Source organism: Neovison vison, chromosome 3 (genome assembly GCF_020171115.1).
Source record: "Neovison vison isolate M4711 chromosome 3, ASM_NN_V1, whole genome shotgun sequence".
NCBI classification, from domain to species: domain Eukaryota; kingdom Metazoa; phylum Chordata; class Mammalia; order Carnivora; family Mustelidae; genus Neogale; species Neogale vison.
In genome coordinates this window covers 44,401,804-44,412,336 of record NC_058093.1, presented here as the reverse complement: position 1 = coordinate 44,412,336, position 10,533 = coordinate 44,401,804, and the positions used below count along the sequence as shown (strand labels likewise).

General features: G+C 46.8%; 1 protein-coding gene across 5 annotated transcripts in view; it reads left to right on the top strand.

Moving 5' to 3' along the window:
* Positions 1–272: 272 nt before the first annotated feature.
* COL6A3 (collagen type VI alpha 3 chain) overlaps positions 273–10,533 on the top strand; it is a 77,966-nt gene continuing 67,705 nt past the window's right edge. For all 5 annotated transcript variants that reach the window (XM_044241915.1, XM_044241914.1, XM_044241913.1 and 2 more), the window contains exon 1: positions 273–481. The gene's annotated coding sequence lies outside the window, so the exon portion shown is untranslated. The remainder of the gene's footprint in view (positions 482–10,533) is intronic.

The following is a 10,533-nucleotide window of genomic DNA, read 5'->3' as shown; positions in this document are numbered from 1 at the left end:
AGGTGACGAGTGGAAGAGGTGGATTTCTTTTCAAGGGTTGGGGTTTGCAGGAGTCCAGCAAAAGGCTTGGAGGGTGAAGACAGCCTTCGGAGGGTGACATCAGCCTGCAGCGGGGGCCAGAAGCAACAGAGCACAGAAAGTCTGGTTTTCATTTACAGTTGGGTCAGGCCCACAGTGGGGAGAGGGAGAGGAGGGGTCGGGAGGAGGAGTGGGGAGGAGGAGGAGGAGAAGGAGGAGGAGGAGCTGGAGGAAGCCCTGACTGTATCCTTGGATCAGGTCCAGGGTTTGGAGCTCAGTCTTCCACCAAAGGCCGCTCAGTTCTCCTGCGCTCCAGCCTCCTGCGAGGACCGCAAGGGGTTTCCTCCTCTGCCCGGAGCCCCGCTCTTGCAGAAAGGAAAGCAGACGCCGTCAGTGGGAAAACCATGCGAACCTAAGTGAATAGAGAAACCCAGGGACATACATTTCTTCAGATTTGCTCAGGGTAAGTGTGTGGTCCCCTCTGCCCGGGTTCATGGGCGAGAAGGAATGGTTTCAGACCTGGCTGAGCGTTACTAGGGGGTTCTCGTGGTCACTCTGTTGGAGTTGGTATTCTGGACATGATTCTGGTCCCTGGAAGATTCAACTGAGCTTTCTTTCCCACTTTGGGGCCCCGGGGTTTCTGCAGCTTGGTGAAGGCCACGGCCCGCCCGTGGGCTGCAGTCGCGTGGTGCTGTGGGTTTCCTCCGCCCATCCTGCAGTGTTTCTGGGCTGCAGTCTGTTTGACAGTCTCTCTTTCTGGAACTTGGGGGAGGGGAAGAATTTGCTTTGTTAGCAGAAGTATCTTCGCGAGGATTCGCAACTACCCATTGAGCGGCTTTTTGGGGAAGATTCTGTCTGAATCTTCCCCGGTGGGCACATCAGGTGGGCCTTCTGCCCCAGGCTCCACGTGGACAGGGGCTGGTGGAACACATCTGTTACCCTTGGGGATTGGGGGAGACTCTGGTGCCCTGGATGGGGGCCAAGTCAAGAGTTCCTCGGCTCGTACGAAGGGTTTCCTCTTTTTAGGAACCTGAGGTCACTGTTGGAGTCTCTGTCTTGGGGCTGGGGGTGGGGGGTTTGCATAAAACTGCTGCCGAGGCCAGAGAAGGAGAAGGCATTTGGTGTTCGGGCCACATGCCCAGTGGATAAGGCAGGGCTCCTGGGGCCGTGGGGCCCGCCCGGGTTGCCCAGATGTTGTGCGGGTGCCAAGTCGGATGGCCCCAGGCCTGTTCCTAAGCTGGGACACCCAGGATGGATGGTGTTCCCTGACAGTGGCCAGCTGGCCTTGGGGACCTGTTTCAAGTGTTAGAAAGTGGACCAGGATTGAAGCAGGGGTAGGGTCGCTGGGAGGCTCCAAGGGAATCCGGGGGTGAGGGGGTGAAAATAAAACCCACATCAGCATTTCACAGCCTGGCCCAGGAGCACACTAAGAGGCCGGTCTGGGCTCCACGAACAAGCTGCTCCGAGCACAGGGGTGTGTCCTGCGCCCAGAGGGAGTGCAGTGGTGTTGGCCCATGCCAGCCAGCTCCTTGCCTGGTGCACAGCTATCCCTGTAGGATCTGAGGTCTGCAAAGGCACTCAGAGCCCATGTGGACTGATACTGCTCCTCGACATGGGATTCCCCCCACCTCCCAGGGCACCCATTCCCAGTAGTTCAGGACACTGAGCAGAAACGACTTTAATTGACATCTAGGCCGCCTCTGGGGCTGGGGACCAGAAGGGTGGGACCTGTACTTTACTTTGTTCTTAATGTGGACTTGTTGCTGAGTGTGAAGGCACAGGGATGGGGAGGTGAGGGACTTTTGTAGAAGCTCAACGCAATGGTCATGTGGTCTTAACCATCTTTGTTGAGGCAGGGAGTTGTCATTACTGTGAGACTTACTTTTCTCTTTCCCTAGTCTGGCAGGGAGAAAACCAAGAAGAAGACATTGGGTGGAGAACAGGGTCTGGGAGAGGATGCCACAGCAAGGTGGAAAAGTGTGGCCATCCTGCATTTTTCCTACGGGGGAATTGGAGGGTGTGGCCACCCCACCTTCCTGGGAGGTGGCCAGGGAAGCCTCTAGAAGGTTAGCTCTTGAATCCAGCTCTGCCAGCTCCATCCCACCATGCTCGTGGCTCTTCTGATGGGATATATGGCCGAAGTCCAATCGAGGGGTCTTTAGGGCATTTTTGATATAAGATCTTTCTGAAGAGAAATGTCTTTGTTTCCGCACTTCCCTTTATTCTAGCCACATGAGTGCCTTTTCTCATTTTCATAGCTTAGAACCTAACACATCGCCGATGATGAAGTAGGAAGAAACCCTCAATTGGTAATCAATGATGGATTTGTAGTTTGGGGGCAGAGGGCTGCAGGGCCCACTGCTGTAAACCAGCTTGAAATCAGTCGTCTCTCCCTTCTGGAAGTTGGTAGAGAGTTCCTGCCTCAGGAGCTTCCTGCCCGGGGAGCTTGCTCAACCAGATAAAGCACAGTTCCGACCAGCAGCCCGCGTTGCCACCCACTTTTATGTGAAATTCCACATTTAGGGTTTAAAAGTTGCCAGCAAGCCACAAAGCCTGTGCCACGAGACTGTCCTGCAGGCATGCTAATAGCCTCAGCCAGTTTTCTTTGACAATTCGTTTTTGTCACTATAGTTTGGAGGAACCCGAGAGGATCTGTTATCTCTTGGAGGAGGAATCACAGGCAGCTTCCCCTTCTCAGTGGGACAAATTGTACCAGGCGGCCTTTCCATGCCACCCCTGGGCCCTCGTGGTATCTTCGCCGTGGAAAGCAGGCAGGGAGAACCACTCCATTGTGGCACCAACAGCTGATGGTGTCAGGAGGGACCTGACATTTAGAGAAAACTCGTTAGCTGCTCTAGCTGAGGAAATGGAAGTCCAAAGTAATTCAAATTTTAACGCAGGGAAGCTTTAAAAAGTTCCGCTAATTCAGACAGCCTTGAACTAGACGAGGACGCTTCTCTTCACCCTCACATTTCCAGATACGGTGTCTGTCTTTCCAACATAAAAATTCTGGAAGGTTATTCTCTGTTTTAAGGAAAAGATGCTGCCTTCTCCCTCTAAATCAAGGGGATTCCTGCCCCCTGCTTATGACACACAGCGTCCTGATTCACAAAGGGCGGCTGTCCACATTATCTTGATTTTTGAAAGCATAATTTCGAACACCTCTGGTCTCATAAATCTATTCTGGAAGAGAGATGAAATTTTGAGTTAGCACATTGAGCCCCTGTAGCTTACTCTGAAAATGCAGGCTGGTTTTCTGTCCTCTAGAGGGCGGTGTGTGCACCCTTCCGAGCTCTGGAAAAGTCTCCAAGTGGTGGGAGTGCTTCAGGGTGTGGTTTCTGGGTTTGCAGGGAGTAGGTTGATAGCCTTCTCAGCAGGGCTCAGGGGTAACTTTAGACTGTTTAAACACACATCTTTTAAAATGTGACTGTAATACCTGAAGTGGATATACATTTAGAATTTTATTTTATTTTTTTCTGTGCTCAGGTACTGAAGTAAAATTGTTCCTTGAAGCGAGGCATTCTGCACGCTCAAGTAATTTCATTACAAGGGCGTCAGTCAAGTAAGAACTTATAAAAGAAACATTTTGCTCCCATCCCCTAAGAAAAGTGTAAATTAACAGTAGGTTGTTTCAGAATCAAAGCAAATTTTCATATTGAGGCCATGCTGTCTCCATGTAGGACTTTTGAACTTTAAAACTGGCAGGAATAATGTGAAGGGGAACTGATCCAGTAATTCCCAAACTTTTCATTACCAGCCCTCTGCTACTTGCTCCTGCGAGGCAACTTACTTGAACATGTTTTAAAAAATTAATGGGGTGCCTGGGTGGCTCAGTGGGTTGAGCCTCTGCCTTTGGCTAAGGTTGTGATCTCCAGGTCCTGGGATCGAGCCCCGTATTGGGCTCCGTGCTCTGCGGGAAGCCTGCTTCTCCCTCTCTCTCTGCCTGCCTCTCTGTCTACTTGTGATCTTTGTCAAATAAATATCATTACAAACGTCCCGTTTTAAATTAGATGTATCTTTAGCTCAGATTGTTAGCCCGAGCTCCCCACTGTTGGGGTCCTGAAGGACGGGATGCCAGCTCAGAGAGAATGTACCTAACCTTCTACTTGGTTCATGTGTTCTCATTCATTCAAGCTCAATGAGCCGTGCTCTGCTCCATGGGCTGGGGAGCTTAGAGATTGAGGGAGGGTACAGGAATGACTGAGACATAAACCTCACCCTCTGTTTGGCAAATATGTGATTTTCATTCGGCTATTTTAAATATCAAAAAATTACTACCTGGGTGGATGCTTTCTCCACACCCTTGACATTTCAGATGAAAGAATGGAGCACAGAGAAGTGAATGACTAGTCTGAGATCACAGTGTTAGTAGCAAAGCAAAGTCAGCATTTCTGGGTGCTCTTGCCCATATTAAATTGAGCTCGTAAGCAGATCCCCAAGACTGGGAATATCAAGGGAACAGAAGTCGTTAGAGAATATTTTAGGATATCATATGAACAAAGGCACTCCTTCCTATTGACCAGTCTTCTATGGAGTAGGATATTATAAGTTTACTTAGCAGAGAGGTAATTGTTTAAAAAAAATCTGGAAAGAGGAGAAAAAATAAGACAAACAGGAAAAGTTCTGCCAAACCCTTTCCCAAAGGCAAATTGCTAGTCTTTTGTAGGAGTCTGGCTGCATCTAGCAGAACATGATCCTGCTGTCCTCCTTCCTGGATTCTAAGTCTCATGAGATACAGAGAAATATTCATGAGTTAGGAACGGTCAGTGGAAATCATGGTGGGAACTAGTTCTGTAAGATTTCCCTGGTGTGCACTATATACATTTACTTTTCATGGACCCAGGGCATTGAGCATTGGCCACTGGAAGGAAGAACTCATGGGTCAGTTTAATTGGAAAATTAAAAATTGAACAGCAGCTGTAGATGACTCAGGCTTCAAGGGAAGCCATTCCAGGAAACTGGTTTTTCTCTTCTGGAATCTTCATCAGTTGATTCAGCACTCCCGAGCCAGCACCCAGAGCTAGGGCCAGCTCGGCCGAGGCTCACACATTGCCCGATATGCCGCTGGTGGGGGGCTCTCTGTTTCTTGTGGGGGCAGCAGGAGACCCATCCCTGGTCAGACCCAGGGAAACAGAGGGAAGGAAATCATAGCAGAACCCTACACGTAAGAGCGTAGGAAGATTAACTGATCATTACTGATAGAAGGGTAAGGAAGCAGAATTTTTCCAGGCTATTACACTAAATCTGGTGTTGGTAATATTATATTAGAGGTTTTGACTTAAGTTTTTTTAAAAAAATCTATTTTAAATAATTTTCTCTTTCAGATTTGATCATGAATCAGAGCAGAGAACAAAGATGTTTAATTTTTCCTTGCAGTGTGAGAACGTTTTAACCACTTTGGGTAATTTCTCAGTGGAACAGCATGGTTTTGGAGAAGCCAGGAGCCCCCAAAGTTTGTGGCCAGGAAAGGCAGAGAGGTGGCCAGAGGCCAGTGCCGGCCCAAGCAGCAGTCTCTCGGGACACGGCGCTGGCATGGGCTGGACGTGTGTGCAGTTTTTTCTGAAGTGTTTTCGAAGGCGCTCTCTCTCTGCTTTAACGTCAAATCCCATCTAGTCTCTGCTAAATGTTTATCATTAACAGGAGAAATGGGGAAAATGCCGTGTCTGGCTGCCTGGTCTTTAAGAGGGCAGAATGTTTTCTACACATGAGTGGTGGTGTCGAGCTTTTCCAGCTACCACTGATGTGGAACTTTCTGCTTCGTGGTTATTATCTTGGACCTTAGAAACATGTTTTTTAAATAAGTTTCCACGTATCTGGCAGCTCACCTAGAGGCTCTTCAAGTGGCCTTTACAGGGGGAAAGAAGCTAACACTGATGGTGCTTAGCATACGCTTGCCGGTGGCCTCATTCAGTGGGGAGGCTGCGTATGGGGGGGGACATCCCATCCCTCCCTTTCTCTATTGCCCTGTTTAAATACAGGAGCTGCTGAATGGGTATCGTTTTACTTGACTTTACCAGGAGGAGCCAACAATGAAAGATCTAGACTTGGCTACTGAATGTTTACAAGGACACTGTGGGTGGCAGGGAGGCTAAGCCAACATACATCATCAGAAGAGCTAAAATTTCGCTATCGCAGGAAACACGTTCAGAGCCTGGGTCAAACAGATAATGTCTCAGACATATGTATGTGTGGCTGATATCCTCTTCCTTTGTGCATTTTCATAGAATGGAAAGATGAGCTTCAAGTTGTAAAATAAACAGTTGAAAGACTACCTTTAGATTTAGAGGGGTTTTCTCTGAGATGTTCCAAAGCATTTGCTTTTGAGGATTCCCCCAAAACTCTTTCAAATGGCAGGGATATATTAAATTCCACCCTCTTCCTTCTATAATAGAGGACCTAATAAATTCTCTATTCTCTTCCTTCCTGGTGGGCAAGAACGAGGACCCCTTTCCCAGGATTCCTGCCAGAAGGCAAGGGGAGAGAGAGAAGGAGGCCTGAGAAGGCAACTCGGGTTGCCAGCTTGAGCCCCTGGGGTTTCCTGAAGTGTGACTTCTGGTCTCGCAGCAGAATAGCTCCCACTTTAAATGGGACATCAGGAGTTAACAGAAATCCTAGAACTTGTAGGAGGGCCAGACTGATTTTAAAAAGCAGTGCTCACAGAAGAATGAATAAATGCCCTCAGAATGGGGCCTCTGGATATATTTAAGCTTTTGTTTCAAAATTATTTCCTTGTGTGCCTATGTGTGTGTCTTTCTTAAAAAAGATTTCCAGACACGGAAAACGAAAAAGCTTTTGAGTAGATGTTATGAAAACTAATTTCATGGAATTGCAGAATAGCTTGGGGGAAGTCTTTGGAAAATGACCCAGGAGGATGGCAAGTTGGAGGTCTATGGAAAGCCATCTTTGAAATGAGAGATGTCTGTAAATTTCAACTGGACAGATACAAAAAGGAAAAATGCAGCTCAGAACCTTCTCAGAACAAGGCAGAGTGATGAAAGGAATTGCTAATGCTAAATGGAAAGATAAGAATGCAACTTTAATGAAGTTCTATGATCGAATCCGCTGACTTCTGGACCCAGAACCTATGACACAAAGAAGAACCTCACCGCACCCAACCCAAGGGTCTCAGGCGGCCAATTCTGACTTTTCTTTCATGTTTAAAACAAGAGCAGCAGGCAAATGGATCCTCCTGACACAGAATCTGTCCCCAGAGAAGTCTATTTTTTCCCCAGAAGAGGTAGGGAGTTTCCTTGGGATCTGGGCCAGACCTGGCACCATCTCTCAGGGTTTTCAGGGGATTTTCCCAGGGGCTTTGCAAACACAGACTTTGGTTAGGATTCTGGTTCTATCTTGTTTTATCCATGTGGTCTTGCCTCCCCTGCTTTCAGTTTCCAGCTATAAAGTGAGGGGGAGGGGATGGAAGCAGTCATTGGGTTGTTGGGTGGAGGGCATGAAATCCCATGGGTGAGACAGAAGTGCCATAAATACTACTCGGGCTCTCTTGTCTCTATTTTCTGGGGTGGGAGGAGGGTGATGAGGGAGGGGCTGCGTCTTTCTCCCTTGCTAAAATGAGCAAGCCCACTGATCATTTGGGAAGATGATGTTTGACATCTTTTAAAAACTTCAGTTTTAAAAATTGGGACTCCATGACATGATAAATAGAATAGACTTAATTGCAAACAGACACATTAACAAATATCCAGCAGCTGGGCTAGGAACACTAAAGCCACATGACTGGCTCCCAAGCATGATGGCAAGAAAATGTGCGGGACCGAAAGCAGTTTTCCCACCTGGGGATTCAACTTGGCCAAACCACGTGAGCTCATCAGTCATGAGTGTGGCTTGGATAACACAAGCAACGTCTCCAAAACAGGAGGAGTTTTCCGCATCTGTCCTCCCTCCCCTCCCCTCCACTCTGCTCCCCTCTGTTCTCTTCCAGTCTTCTCCTCCCCTCCCTTCCTTTTTTTCTTAATATCTGGGTAGATTTTAGAAAACATAATTCCTGTGCACTGTATACTCACTTCATTATTTTGTGTCTCAATGGGAAGCACTTCATTTATGGGGTTACTCTTCTAAAGATGAGTATCTTGGAAATCAAAGTTTTTATATGTCATTTTCAACCAATTTCACGTTCATTTTCCTTAGAGAAGAGTTGGAGTAAGTAATGTCTCAGGAAGATGTTAGAGATTTCATCTCATTACAGTTTAGATTTTTTTTTGCGCTTTATCAAAGATGAGAAAATTATTTCGGAATTTCTCAGTAGAGAGCCTACTCAGTGTTCCACGTATGAGAGGACCCGAGGACTGTAAGAAGTCAGATGTGACACTGTGTGAGTTTCAGGGATGGTTACAAAGCCATGAGTAAACTGTTGAACACAGTGTACCCATTTGTGAAGGCTGCTTGCAGGGGCCTGGGGTCCTCCTGTCCCACACCCAGCAGGGAGTGAGCAGATCTTATCTCCCATCCTGCTTTTTTCCATATGGATTACACGGTCCACTGATTTCTGCTGAGGTTCTGTGATAGTCTCTCGCTCTCATTCTTAAACAAAAGCACTACTTAGAACCTTGAATCTTGTGCGTAGATCAAATGTTTAAAAAGGTTAAGCTAGACTCCCTGAAAGATTCACATTAAAATTTTTCACTGAAGCGGTGGTACTATGGTGCTTAAACTTTAGTGGGGAGGTAGAATAGATGCTTCTAAAATCACAAGCAGACATGGATCTTATCCCCAGAAAACTCCAGATACAGTTGTATACACGTTTGTGGGAAGTTGACAGGTCCTTTGAAATTTATGGATCCATATTAAAAAAATGTTTTGACCAATTACAGTATTAAAGGGCTGCCTGGAGTTTTGGGAAGAATCCAGTAGCATTTAAATAATATGGACATACAATTTTCCTATAAAACTATTTTCTAGTAGGATGACTATTGATGATAGAAAACTCCCATGTTTAATTTTAATAGAAAGAATCAACAATAGTACACGTACAATGTACTTTTACATTGTTCTAATGTGTATATCCCCAGGCGCCTGGGTGACAGTTAAGAGACTCTTGATATTGACTCAGCCCATGATCTCCAATTGTGAGATTGAGTCCTGTGTTGGGTTCCATGCTGGGCGTGGAGCCTGCTTGAAGTTCTTTCTCTCCCTCTTCCCTTTCCCCCCTCTAAAAAATGTGTATATCCTCAACTGAGAACACAAACATATAAATTAAAACCTTGCATTTACTTTTTTCCCCCCTTAAGAAAAATTCAGAAATAGGTCTAGCAGAATGTGGGGAAAGGGAGTTATGGCTGGATGAAAAAATCTGGAAAATTTCCAGGGTAGAACATCAACTTGAGGGATTCCTAGGTGGTGGAGGAGGCAATCCTGGGGCTGGGTTGGAAGGTCATCCTCAGTGGAGAAAGTAGACCAATCAGGCAAGTGGTGCCTGTGGGAAGTGCCATGAACACTAGCCAGGACTCAGTTAGGACTTGGGGACACCATGGCACCAAGAGCCAAGCACTGGGGGCTGCCCTTCTCCACTGTATTGATCCGTGTCTAATGCGTGTCCACAATTTCAAGCCAAGATGTTTGGGTTGTGCCTTTGAAATGCTGCCATTGTGACCACTCACTATCACCTTACTGTAAGAAAGAAAGGATGTCCTCTTAAAGACTGGCCTCCTGATCATCATGAGAACAAATTTTTCTTCACAGTGTGGATATGTTTCCAAGAGAAAATTGTATCAACAGGTGGTTCTTTTTTTAAGCTCTCAGAAGTGGAGTCACAGGGTTGATTTATCTCTTTGTTGGCTTTCCTTGGAAATCTAAAGGTGCAGTGGATCTTGGAGTCCACTCTCTTTTTTATAGTTTTGCCTTTCTCCATCTAGTCCACCAACTTTTGGCCAGCTGGCTGAGAGCCCACACTCTGCGTCTTGCTGTTCCTCAGAGCTGGGCCAGAGATTTGAACTCCAGCTTCTCCCTCTTGGCCTGACATGTGGTGGGCAAAACTGTGGGCCTCAGCTTAGGTTTTCTTTGTGCTCACTGCACCTGTGTCCTTAGGTGGAAGCCTTCTGAGGGCTGCCTCTTGGTTCTCCTTGGCCCTCAATGCTGTCTTGTTGAGTATTCCAACTGGACATTGGTCTCCTGCCAAGGCCACCTCACTACATAGACAGACTTTCCTCTGCTATCATGACTTGTGTTTCTCTATATAACACTGACAATAGCAGATCATCCTTAATACTGGCTTCATTTGCAATGTGGGGAAGATGGAGTTCCTGCATTGTATGGTGGACAACTGTGAACAGAATCATTGGGCCATCTCCTAGGGCAAGAGGAAGGTCAAGCTGGAGAGGTCAACAGGTGCAAAAGCTTAGGCATTTCCTGGAGCTGATTTAAGAGCTCAGACCGTACTGAGGGCAGAAATAATTTTTGCACCAGGTCTCACTATTATATCAGATTCTTTTTTACTTTCAAACGACTGAAGTCTTGTTCCCCAAACATTAAATTTTGCTTCCTGATACATATTTTCTTCTT